Source organism: Athene noctua, chromosome 2, assembly GCF_965140245.1.
Source record: "Athene noctua chromosome 2, bAthNoc1.hap1.1, whole genome shotgun sequence".
NCBI classification, from domain to species: domain Eukaryota; kingdom Metazoa; phylum Chordata; class Aves; order Strigiformes; family Strigidae; genus Athene; species Athene noctua.
The window spans coordinates 90,090,328-90,104,113 of NC_134038.1; the positions used below are offsets into that span (position 1 = coordinate 90,090,328).

General features: G+C 38.1%; 1 protein-coding gene across 2 annotated transcripts in view; it reads left to right on the top strand.

The window, feature by feature from the left end:
- The window catches only part of CDH6 (cadherin 6), a 102,591-nt gene that overhangs the window by 58,212 nt on the left and 30,593 nt on the right, over window positions 1–13,786 (top strand). The window lies entirely within an intron of this gene.

The following is a 13,786-nucleotide window of genomic DNA, read 5'->3' on the forward strand; positions in this document are numbered from 1 at the left end:
GCATTTTCAGCATTTGAGGCAGTAATGGGTCACATTAATCCCATGATTAAAAGATACCATATCTTAATTGGATAATGTGATAACTAGCAAGAGAAACTTTCACTTTCTCTCAGATCTTTAGTATGCTAGCATTCTGTACTTATCATCAAAACTTTTCTTCCCAAAAAAAAGCAAGATGTGGAAAGTCAAAATAAAATGACCCTTCCCATCTGCACTTTAAATATTCTTTATGCAGTTCTGTTGGCAAACACTGGTTCAGTATTTGTTTTACCTTGTAACTTGCACTATGATACACACCTGATGCCTTCAGTTTCCTATTCCAAACACAGTGACTATTTGTTATCTTTACAAGGCCTAAAATTAAAAGTTCCACTTGTGACTTCTATTTATTCAGAGAGTCTACTCAAAATAGTTTTCAATTTGTTTTTGACACTCAGATTATCCTTTCTCCAGGTCTAGATTCTGCATGCTGCTTCCAGGAGAACTGGCAGCGCAAGAGCCAGGCTTTAAGTCTCTGAATGACCTCTCAGTCCTGAACAATTCCCAGGCTTAAAGTGGCTCACAGCAAAACTGAGGACAGCTATCAATCATCCCTAGGTCGTATCTGTCAATCTGAGGTGGTCTGTGAGTTGCATCACTTCCCACAGTGTACACAAGGGTCTGGGCTGAACCCCTGTCCCTGGCAAGTCCTCCATGGTCTTCTTCCACAGCTAACTGTGCACATGAAATTTGACTTCATGCTGTGCCTCTTGGAGGACTTCCACACCCTTTACCATGCAGGAGGAAGACTGAAGTTTTGCATCTTTCCAGATTGAGGGTCCCTCCAGCACACCATCTGTGTGAGTGTGCTGTGGTCCACAGGGAGCACTAATGGCAGTCTGCACCACTCCATGCAGAGGAACTTCTCTCTTAGCAGGGCACAGGGCTTTTGTGGGCCATTTATGGCACTCCTGTCCTTGCTCCTGACAAGAAAGTCACAGGGTCCTCCACATGTACCAATATGAATTAATCACAATGATATGTTTAACCCTGTGGTGAAAGAAGCATTAAGACCAGCCTTTTACACACGAGGAAGCTGATGTACAGGGAGGTTAAATGACCTTATGAACAACTGAAAGACATTTCTAAACTGAGATTCAAAAAAAAAAAAAAAAAAAAGAAAAAAAATCAGAGTTCTTAACACACACACACACGCCCCGCCCCTTTAATTATTAGGTCACCTGCCTCCCACTTCAATAGGCTGAATACTTGCCATTCTCTTAAAAGGTAGAACAAATGTCGTGGTGCATCTGCACTTTCTTTATTCCTCATCCATCATTCATATTTTATGTTCCACCACTTGACTTTCCCAAGTGCCCTTCATTCCTATATTGAATTGCACACACATACACACACTTGTCTTATATTCCTTTTTGAAAGATTTACTGGTGCTGATAGAAGTTCTCTGTACTGACAGTCTCTGTGGAATAGAGATAACTCTGAAATGAGGGACAGTTGAGAGGTTAGAGGCCCAGGATGATAATCCAGAAACAGCTTGCAGATTTTAAACTGTCATATGGGGGCTAAGAAAGGAGATAATGAGAAATGGGCAGGTTGGGCAAGAATGTTATTCAGAAAATGAAAAAGCAGGAAATACAGCATGGTTAATGTTTACGATCATCATAATTGTGAATCTACTTGGCATCATCCTTGTATCCAAATATATTACACAATATAAGAGCCTTGCAACCATCTGTTTCAAACATACCACATCTCCTACATTATGGCACATGATGGTACTTATAGTGTAACAGTACATAACCTCCTCCCCTTCTTCCTATTCCACCCAGAGAAGCAAGCAAATCCTGGGACCCTCAAGCCAATATTTCTGTTAACTCTTGTTTTCAATTTTTTGTGCCCTAAACTAAACAATTTTGTTTTCCATGTGCTAATGACCTGATCATACCAGTGCTTAACATTTTGGGCCACATCTTTTCACAGATCACACGGATCATCCTGTCATACTCTTGTTAGCAATCCACATCTCTTTGTGAATTGTGTGCCCCTAGACTTCTAGCTATAGAAAAACAGCTGAACACATTAATCTTCTTCCCCAAGGAAAGACTGCAGGTGAATTTCAAGTTATTTTGGGTTACTTAGATCACTGGTCTTTGGAGTTGTGATTACCATTTTCTTAGTTGTTTGTGTAGCACAGTAAAGTGCTCACTAAAGCTGTAATGTCGTTAATATAGAATTTGCACGCTAACAACAGATAAAGAAAAAAATCTCTCAGACTCAAGACAAAGGACCATTGTTACTCCACCATTTGTTGTTTACAGTTGGCTCTCAAAAATTTTGACACCATAAAGCTTAGAGAAATCTCTTTATTAAATGAAACTCATATTGTCTGTGACTCCCTTTACTTTTGCTGCCATTTCCCTCACTGATGAACATAGGTTCACAGTGGAGCAGAAGCAGATTGGGATCTGTGTCCAGTCAGTGTAACATTTCAAAACACAAACTTAAAATGTGTTGTGATGTGCATACCTACTGTTGATCCATATGCGCTAATGCAGACTGTGGCTTGCTTTCACCATTAATGGGGTGAAACAAACCTCAGCATGCACTTGCAAGTACTTCAGGATTCAGTGAAGCTTGTAGTTATCATGAAAGTCTGAGGTGGCAGATGAAGAATCACCCTCTGGAAGGAAAGGAGAAAGGAAAAACATCAATCCTTTCTGTCTTCTCTTCTAATTTTACACGCAAAAAAAACCCCAAAACAAAACACCCAAAACCAGAACAAAGGTTGTAAAGAAATAAAACACTGAGTGAGCTGGAAGTTAAAAATGTACATTAAAAGAGAAAGGGAAAACAAGATCAGCAAATGTTTATGCTAGAACTGCCATTCCTACTGTTTTCTTTTCAGAATTGTTTATTCTGGAGTCACATCATTCATTGAAGATTGCAGTCCTTCTATCCCCAGCTTGTATATGCCACACTGTACAGAGCAGAGCTCCCAAAGAGCTCAGGTGGAATGGCCTCTGTATGGGAGTATCATCTATCTGGCACTATTTCTTACTTTGTCTCTTTGTGAAATATCAAGCGGTATTTTACCATTAGATGTCTATTGGAATAAAGAAGATTTTACTGTCCCACACAGGCTCACAAAATGATCATTCAGTCATCTTTGGCATGTTTGTCAGCTTTGCCCATACTATATCTTCATGTTGAAAGGCAACAGCAAGTTAAGTCATTTATATAACTTCCGTGTTTAACGTCATGTTATTATTAACAGAAGGTTAAGTTTTCCCTAAAAGACAGACCCAAAAGTATAACTATACCTTTGGTTCTATGACATTCTTCCTCCTACCTAGCATCCTTGCAATCAAGTTGATCAGGGCACCAGCAGGGGATTTAAAGGGCATGCAAACAGAGGTGTCAGAGCATGCATAGTTTTTTTCCACTCCATGTTTTTTCTGTGGTTTTACACATTTCAGGTCAGTTGCTTAAAGCAGAGTTAATGCTGCTTACAGCTGCTAAAATTCCTCACAGAATGTCCTGTACACACAGGGAATAACAACCACCAAGGGGTTTTCAGGCAAAGAGTTAATGCCCTGTGGATGAAAACTCTGGCATGTATATTCATGGTAATTGTAAACTGGTGTGAGCTTGAGCCTCATGCTACTTCCAAGTAACAAAGCCTGTCAGGATCTACACCATTCACCTGTTAAACCCACCTCATGCAAATATCTATCATTTTACCTACAGAAAACATTTTAAGAAAAATTCCTTTTAGATTATTTAGACTGATGGGATGACACCAACTATATGTGCTTCAGAGATAATTATTTTGTTTCCATGAATACTAGATATGATACGATTGGGAGAGTATAGACACAAGTATTCTCACCAAAAGAATTACAGGATCTCCAGTCAAAATCAACCCGCATTCCTAGACAGGAAATGGTGGATCTTGAACTATTACCTGAAGCCTGGGACCAAATATCACTCCGGCCAGATGGAATCACAGAATAATTAAGGCTGGAAGATAACCCTAGAGACTATCTGGTCTAACCCTCTCCTCCATGCAGATCCAATTCGAGCAGGTTGCTCAGGGCAGTGACAGGTCAAGTTTTGTGTATTTCCATGGATGGAGATTCCACAACTTCTCTGGGCACTTCTCTCAGTGCTTAACCATCTCTCCTTTATTTTTTTTTCCTCCTAATATCTGATCAGAATTTCCCTCATTACAACTTGTGTCTGTTGTGTCTCATCCTATCACTGCCTTCTCTAGATCTGACTTTTCTACACTCTCCCATTAGGTAACTCTAAACAACAATAAGCCTTCTCTTCCTAATTCTAAACAAAACCATTTCGCTCTCCTTTCCTCTCTCATACATCATATGCTCCAGCCTCCCTACCCTCTTGGTGACCATTCTGTAAAGTCACTGCAATATGTCAATGTCTTCCTTGTACAGAGGAGGGGCAAAACTAGATGCATTACTCCAGTTTTATTCTCAGAAATTCTGAATGGAGGAGAATGCCCTCAATCAACAAGCTATACTTTTGCTGCAACAAACCACTTGGCTTTCTTCTCACCAAGGACACACTGTTGATTTGCATTCAATTTCTTGTCTACCGGAATGCCCAGATACTTCACTGAAAAACTATTTTCCATCCAGCCTGTACTGCTGCAAGGGATTATTCCAGCACAGATGCAAGACTTTGCTTTTGTCTGTGCTGAACTTCCTGAGATTTCCATCAGTCCAGTTCTCCAGGCTGTTGAGGTCCCTCCAGATAGCAGCTCTACCTTCGCAATATTGAGAGCACTTCACCCAACCAACCTCCGTATTTTTATGATTAGCAAAACTCCTGAGGATGTATTCCATCATCTGAGACATTAATAAAGACATTAAGAATTATTGATCCCCAGTATCAACCCCTGAGGAACATCACTAGTAATAAGCCACCAGTCAGACTTCATACCACAGATCACAACCCTTTGAACTTGGCTATCCATCAAATTTTCCATCCACCTTATTGGACATTTTTCTAGTCTAGACTGTGTCAAAGGACTTGCTAAAGTCATACAACATCCACTGCTATTGACTTGTCCACAGTGCTATCCATGTCATCACAGAAGGCAATCAGGTTAGTTAAGCATGATTTTCCACTACTAAATCCATCTGTTTGTTCCAAATCACCTTCTTTCTCTTTATGTACCTGGATTTAGCTTCCAAGTGGATTTGCTTTATAACCTTCCCTGGAACTGATGTATACCTATCCAGTTTCTAGTTCCCAGATACTTCTTCTTGCCCTTCTTTAGAATAAGTGTGACTTTCCTTATTTTCAGTATTTAAAAACCTTCCCCAATGACTATGACTTTTCAGACATTATAGAAAGAAAACATTTCATCACAATTCTTAGATGCATCCGATGTTGTCCTATGGAAATGAGTTTGTCCAATTTACTTAAAAGGTTCTTAATTTATTGGTTTTTGTCTGCTGTGAATAATGCGTCACTCCACCAGAATTTTCTGCTAAGCTCAAGGATCTCCCGGGCCTGTGGGTAAATTGCACTGTCACATCCCTGAGCAGTTCTTTATTCATGAGTAACGGGTCCAACATAATGCATTGTCTGGTCAACTCATCAATCACCTGGGTCAAGAAATTGTCTTATGACATTCTGCAGAAACCTGGGATTCTTGCACACAGAAATATTGCCTTTCCAGCAAACATCAGAATGATTAAAGTCCCCCATGAGTACTATGGCTTGCAATCATAGGGTTTCCTCCATCTGTCTAAAGAAATCTGTATCTACTTCATCTCTTTGAGCAGGCGGTCTGTAGCAGATCCCTACTGTGATGTCTTGTGCTGGTCTGTCCTCTTATCCACAAGCACTTGACTGATTTGTCACCTCTTCTAAAGCAAAGCGCCATCTACCTAGCCGATCTCTTGCTAATCTCTCTCCTTGCCTTCCTCACCTGGCCTTTCTAAAGGGCCTACATCCTTCTGTACAGCATTCAAGTCATGTGAGCTATCCCTTCACATCCTGACTAATGAACATTGAGGAATATTCACTTGAAAGAACAATCTACTCAATAGCAGCCTTGGTTAAGGTTTCCCATAAACATATTCCTAGTTGAGTAGCCTTCCTTAAGAGGGTCCTGTTGAGATTTAAATGTGAAGCCTTTTATATTATACCTGCTGTCTTATACAAATCCTTAATTGTCTGTTTACATGACACAAACTTTTGTTTAGAAACAAAGTTGGGGAACGTGACAGCATGGAGATATTTTTCCTTTCCCCAGCTTGTGAAGTGTAGAACTAGATGATCCAGGTGTGCAAATAGATTAAAAGCTCAACTAAATCTGTGGATATGAATTAAATTCCTTCTTGTTAAGTCTTCATTTAAATCTGAGTGTGGATTGTCATTTGGTTTAGTGTTTGTCTATACCGTCCCTTCTCCATCCCCCTCCTTTCCTCCCTGCCACACACACTTTTATATAGCATATAAAATTCATACACATATTTCAGGATTTGATTGTCAGCATCAAGTGCTCAGAATATCAAAGGGTCACCTTTGTCAGTAAGCAAAGGATGAGCATTTGCTTTCAAGTGCATCCATCAGGGAGTAGTCAGAACTGTTACTTGCTGAAGAAGCCTGATGTTTTATTCAACTGTATCCCAGTAAAAACATTTCTGGATATTAGGCCAAGGTGGTTTTTTTTTTTTGGTTTGGTTTGTTTTTTTCCTAGTTAATCTTTAAGATATATTCGCCTGTACCCCCACAGGAGAATCGAGGTTTTCACTGAATTAGAAATGTATATACTTAATTAAGCTGCTGTATTTGCCTACCATATAATTTTGAGGCATTTTTGAAAGTCCATGAGTCCAAAGAAAACATTTTGTCAGTGATGAAATGGATTATTCTGACCACTAATAAAGAGTAAGCAACTGTCCCTGGGTAAATTCTCTGAGAAATCAAAGACAATCAAGGCTGGGCATATAATACAGACTGATTTCACTAACCATGCACATTACATAGTTTAGAAAGTAAGAGACATATACTAAAACAAATTCTTAATTATAGAAGTGTATATTTGTTGAATGTATACTCTTCCGAAAAAAATATTTTCTCCTAATTTTAGTAGAATACCTGCTGTCATCTACTACTATATGAGATGGGGTTTTTTTAATTGAATAATGCAGTACAGGACAGAAGTCCCATTATAGTCAGTTGAAGACTTTCAAATTAACTAAAAAATATTTAGATCAAACCCATAAAAGTATTCTGCCATCAAGTGTCTGGGTACATGAAAAAACTCGTATTATTTTTTTTTCATGTGTAATTTTTAAAAGGTGAGATATATATCTGGGCCCTTTGGCTCAGTGAGTATATTTTCTTGCAAAAAAAGGAAAATGGGACATAGTTTATTTATTAATTAGTAAGCTGAAACAGTAGAGTTACATTAACTATGCTGTAGGTACATTTTCCTGTGCAAGTACCTGTCTTTTAGATATACAAGGATACCAGAATATTGGAACTCTTTTGCTCTGACTTGGAAAAAAGCTATGATGAATGTTGGTGCACTTGAATTGTATGCACAATTCTCATTGAAAAACAGGGGTTTAGGGGAGAGATTTCCCAGGGAGGTATGCATCCCTTTAAGGACTCCTTGTATTCCAATAGGCAGTCATTACAAGTTAGGCACTTAATTTTCCTTAACCTCACAGTTCACTCAATAGAAATGAAAGTACATAATTCCTTCTCACTTTACACAAAAATCTTAAAATACCCCAAAATATTATTTGAGATAATATAGCCAACCCCAGAGTGCAGAAACTCCCCTGTCTACCCCATCCCTTAGCTAACCTGTGGTGAAAGTAACCTTCAGATGTTGGATAGCAACACACAACCGAAAGCCATTCGATTTTCTAGTTTTGCAGCTGGATTAGGAATAGGCCATTCCACCACTGAGTACGGCCAGCTGTGGCAAAGCTACAGTATTGCAAATCTTTACTCCAGTTAAACAATCCTCAGTCTTTCCACAAACTAACATAGACCAAATTATACACAAATGCTCTCAAATCACGTCATAATCATTGCATACAGTACATAATCATTGCATCGGACATTGTTAAAAACCTACATTTTACTGCAGGGAGAATGTATAAGCATCAAATAGTGATCTGTCTAAAATCAGACAGGAAGACTGTGACAGAGATTAAAACCTGACAGTCCCATAGTTGTGCCTACAAGGCTATCTTTCCCTTGCATATCTTCTGTTTTGTCAAAGAGAGACACTTAAATGTGCTTCACTCCTTGTTTGTTTTGGGTTTTTTTTTTTTAATACCAAGAAAATCATCAGTGATGCCTCGAACTAATTTAGTCTTTAAGACTCACACTTGAATCAGTTATGCTGGTAAATCTGTAGTGATGAGAAAGTCTGTCTCCTAAACCAAAATGACATATACAGCTCTTTATGGCTTTCAGGAATTCAAAGGCTTGAGTTTTCATTCCTGATCACTGAAATGTATACACTAGGTAAAAAAAAATAAAAAAAAAAATTAATCTCCCCTAATCTGCTGCTCAGCTATTCATGTAAGAGAGATTGCTTAGCACCTGAGCTAAGCTGTGACAAGTCTGGGGGTGGCTAAGTCCTTTATGCTTTTTAGTAAGTGAATGCTGATGCCTCAGCTAAAACCAGTCCTCATGTCTACCAGGTACTGTTGCTACTACACAGTTTAAAAACATTGGCAATAAGGGATGATGGTCAGTATGACAAAGAAATGCCAGATGCAGCAATAGGTGGACAAAAAAGCATAAACCACGGGTTTTTTTAAACTGTCTTGGCCTTCCTTAAGAGAGGTAATTGCAGAAGTCTGTACAATGCTCTTTTGTTACCATGCTACTGTTTAGCTGGAGAGGGCTCTTTAATCTTTCAGACAAAGCCATAATGAAACCCAACTGCTGTAAGTAAAGCTGGGAAAATTCAGTTTAGAACCAAAGATATTTTTTTTTTTTTTTAAGTGAGAGGTGAGTTATTACTCAGAGGCAGAACTGTTTTGAGTTCCTTAGAGTCTAAAGGGAAGATTAGCTATCTTTCTTACTGTTACAGTAGTTCAAAGAAAAGAAAGAAGGTTGATAAAAGAACAAGAAGTTCAAGAGCCCGTATGTATAGAGATCAGACTTGACACCACAGTCTCTTGTGCCTTATAAATTAAAGAGCTGTTTGTCTTTGTAAAGGCAAACTGTAAATTCCTGCTATATTGTGTTTAGATATAATAGGAAGAGGAACAAATAAAACTGCATTACCACAGAAGAGCTGAGCGGCATTCAGCTCAGGAGAACATGGAGACACCTTTACCTAGTTTGCAGATTTGCTAAATATTCATTAAGATCTGATAATGAGTTGCCCCTATTGAGAAGGGCCAACAGAACAAGGGACCTTTCTAGTTTGGGCTACTGCAGTGCAGGAGAAAAGCTCTTGTGCCATTGTCCTTGTTTAGTCGCAGTGAAGAGCAGCAGCAGTTGTAGAACCCAGGAGGGAAAAGAGTTGATAGGCAATGTTGAAAGCATTGACACTTTCCAGTTGATTTTTTGCAAAGCTGATTAGCTGTGACTGTGTTTCCACTTCAGGTTTGAAAACTCATTGGTGATTTTGAAGGTTGTATAATAAAGGTGTGAATCACCGGAGTATGGATGTTTGTTCTTAGCTTCCTACATTTAAAATAGAACAGTAGGATCCTGACTACTGTTTGGCAGCCTATTCCACAAACCAAGGTGCCATACGGTTGTCCCTGTCTATCTCAGGCCATGCAGCCTCACATAAAGCCCTGGCAAAAAGAGAATGAAAGGAGCCTTCAGGCCTGCCTGTAGGGTCCAAAGTGGGAGAGCTTTGCCCCTTGTCCCTGGTAAAACGACAAATCCTTATTCCAGGGCTCTTTATTTCTTACTCCTTTTTTTCACTCTAGCACCCTTTACTTTTATTATAGTGACTTTTCTATGGTTTGTTTGTTTGTTTTGAAATCAGATGCCACCATCTTTTATTCTCAGTTTGACTTTTGAGTACCTGCTTGCTTCTGGATCTTGAAATGTTCTTCGTGCTTTTTGGTCTATTCAATTCCTGAAGTTGTTCAGCAGCACAAAACTGGTTTTTAGCTTCCTTTACTGTCATTCATTTACAGGGAATAGATTGGCACTCCTACTTCTGAGAGTGAATGAGAATGATCACTGACATTTTGATACTGTCAAGAAACAGAATGATAGCATCACCCTGTTGGTTTTTTTTCTAGGTGTGTTTTTATTCCTGCTATAGTTCCTGATATCAGGACAATTTTTTTTTTTTTTTGAAGAAGATACTGCTGTTACTGAAGACTTCTATCTGACATCTAGGTTTTTTCCCCGTTTACAGTGGGTGCAATTTTAGCATTTCTTAAATTTTTTGGAATCTCATGGAATTTTTTTGTAAAAACCTCAGGGTTAGAGCTAAGAACCAATACTTAGGTTAAAGGGTGGCCTTAGGGGACATTATTTTTTACCCTTTCCCTGTTAGACTCTGAGGTGGTTATCTTAGTAGAGCATCTCATTTTCATTTTAATAGTCAAGGTATTGGATCTCTGTATCCTTTACTTTGTGGTTTTTTTTATACTGAGTTTTTCTTCTAATATACCCGATTCCATGAAATCAGGGCTGATATGGTTTCATTTTCAAAAGTAGCTTGCTGATATGAATTTTATATAAAAACATAGTCTGTTATATATTATTATATTATTGTGATACCACAATGGAATGAGGCAGGGTTTGAAGTATTTCTAGTTCTGCTATACAACCTTTTATAAACAAAACCTCAAAAAATAAGCACAATGCGAAGAGGACATAGTATATTTTCCAATAGCTCCAAAGCAACCAACACTCGAAAATGCAGAAATCTTGAACCTCAGTAATTCTTCAGTGCTCTATTTAATTAATTTACTACAAATTTAATGTCTACATGCCTGATTTCAGTCCTGAAACTTAACCTTTATTGCTGACCAGAATATCATACAGGAAGAAAAGGATGTTCTTCAAAATGGAAGGAATAGAAACAGGATAAAAAAGCAATGTTCTTGAAATAAGAGTTATTTTTTTAAAAATCCAATACACAGTGAATAGTCATAAATTAAAAACAGCAAGAGAAGAAGAACTCAAGTGTTTTAGTCAGTCATGGGATGACAGGAAGAACCTAGTTTGATATAGCAATAAAAATGGCAAATGTTTGTACTATTTCTAATAGAAATAAGAAAACTTCATTGTTCAAAGGCCTGGGTCCATTCATACAAAAGGAAGGCCAATTGAAATGCAGCAATTATTGCAGAAAAATTACTAGAATTATCAGCCCTTCATATCTGACCTTTTCTTCACTGTCTCTTTCTGGAATCCACAGGGCTTGAAAACGAGAGACTGGGTTTGTAAACAGGATTCCAGCTGAGGACTCAGAAGTGCCTATTTTGCAAGAGAAGACTGTGTATAGGCTGGTAGCCTAGCAAAATAAAATAATGAGAGCATATGGGATTGTTATCTATAAATGTTGGATGAGGAAGAATGTATGTATGTGGAAGGAGGTTCTTAGAAAAAAAAAATGCTGGCACAAGAAGAGCACATCTAATCTGGAAAACAATATTGTTTCTAATCACCAGGGTGGCAATTTCTTCAAATAGGAACTATGTACCTGTTGCACATTTTTATTCTCTAGGCATAGTGGGAAGCAAGCAAGTTAAAGCTGCATTAACAGACTTGAACACTCAGGAAACGGTCACACTGAGCCATATTCAGGTTTACTGTATTAACTATAGTATAGTAACTATATTAACTATAGTAAACTAATCACTTTCTATAGTTAACTCCTTCAAGTATTCTATAAGCCATGACATCTGTAAGTTCAAGAAAGTGATGAACAATGAAGACTGCTAATTCCTTATGACAGCAGATCTTGGGTTAGAGAGGAGATAGATACAAAAACGTGCAAATCTACTTGAAGCACCTATTATAGCAATCTAACAGCCTCTGTGTGGAAGTGCTGTTTCTGACAGCTGTACAACTGGAATCATGGTGCTGTGATCCTATAAGGCTGGGTCTGTTTGCATTTCTTTTTTAATCTTGCCAGATATGTTTTTGCTACTTTATTTCTTTGTAAATGGCAGTGCTTGAATGCTACTTCAAACTCCGGTTCTCCAACTCTTTTGAGGATGTAGAGTATAAATCTTCATATAATCTTCAAAATACTTTATGTAAGAATGGAAAGGAATCACCTCTTCCAGTTTCTCTAAACACCAGGAAAAGTTGGATGCGCTGTAACATCTTTCTCACATTGTCTTCCAAATTAATTTTTAGCATCTATCCTCCTGTTTTTAACAGAAATTTAAGCTTTATTTTTGAAATAGTGGTCCCTAAGTGCAGGTACCTAAGTCTTGACTTAACTTTCCAGATATCTGACCTGAGCAGATACCTAGCTCCAGCACTTTAGCCTCTATCTCTCTCCATTGGCCACCTCTAAATAATGTTTAAATCCATTAACTGCTTTCAATTAAATTTTATAGAGGGATAAAGGTGTCAAACCCATTAATTTCATATGCAGTTTGGAAGAACAGTAGCTGCATAAGGCAAATAAACCCACATTGTGCCTTGACTGTTTGGTCAGCTAGCTGTTTCATAAATACACATATAAGCCACCACCAGCCACAACCCATGCTGTCATTTGTCCAGCCAGTATTTAAGGAACACAAAGAGCATTTTGCAGTTACAAGGTTTTGAGGACATGAGCTGGAGCAGGAAGTGTAAAATACCATGCAGTGGGCTAAATGGTATGAGGGAGAGCAGGATGCTTTGCCTTAGAGGTGAGTAAGATAGATAGAGGTTATCTAGACCATGAAAGGAACCAGAGCTTAGTATAACTGAGGCTATAAGAACATGGCACAGATGTCCATAGGAAATCTGTCATTTCTGGTGATGCTGCATCTTGCGGAATATCTTTTTAGAAGAAAAGATCTTTTATGACTTGAAATAAATTATTTGTGTGGGTACATGATGATACATAATATAGTATAGGTGTATGTAGGTATGTGGAACACATATATAGTGTTTTGGAGGTATTTTTTTGTGCATTAGGAAGAAGTCTATACTTAAATGTCAGCAAAATCCTTATTACCTAATGTGCAAAACCAATGCCATTTTCCTTTTAACACAGTCACCAAGTGGAGCAAAAATTTTGGTGCTGATTATTTGATGATATTAATGGTGTCAATTATGTTATAAAATTAAGCAGTTGGTTGATGCTATAGGGATACAGAGCATGAGTAAAGACAGAGAGGAGTGCAAGGTTATTATTATGAAATAGAAACTGTGTGCAATATTATAGTATTAGCAGTTTCATTTTAAGTGCTTTCGTTTTTCTGAATATTGTAGCCTTGCACTGTGTAACCTCAAGCAATACATGCGGTTGAATTTGTTTATTACTAGACAGGACTCTGCTGTTTGGATTTATTCAATTTGGAGTGAAATCATGTGCTATGAATACTGCCAAGAATAAACCCGTAATTCTCTTTGTTAGCTACCTAGCAGCTACTTGCTATTTTAAGAATCGGTCTCTATTTCATTACTCTGTTAGGAGACAAAATGGTGACCACAGCCACCTCATAATAGCAAGTTCCTCTTACAAATGCAAACAAGTAATAAGATGCAAGAGGCAGCTTATTTCTGGGTAATCGCAGGTTGACGGTTCAGTGTGTACATCCCAAGGTCTATTGACTTTGATCTTTGCAGAGGT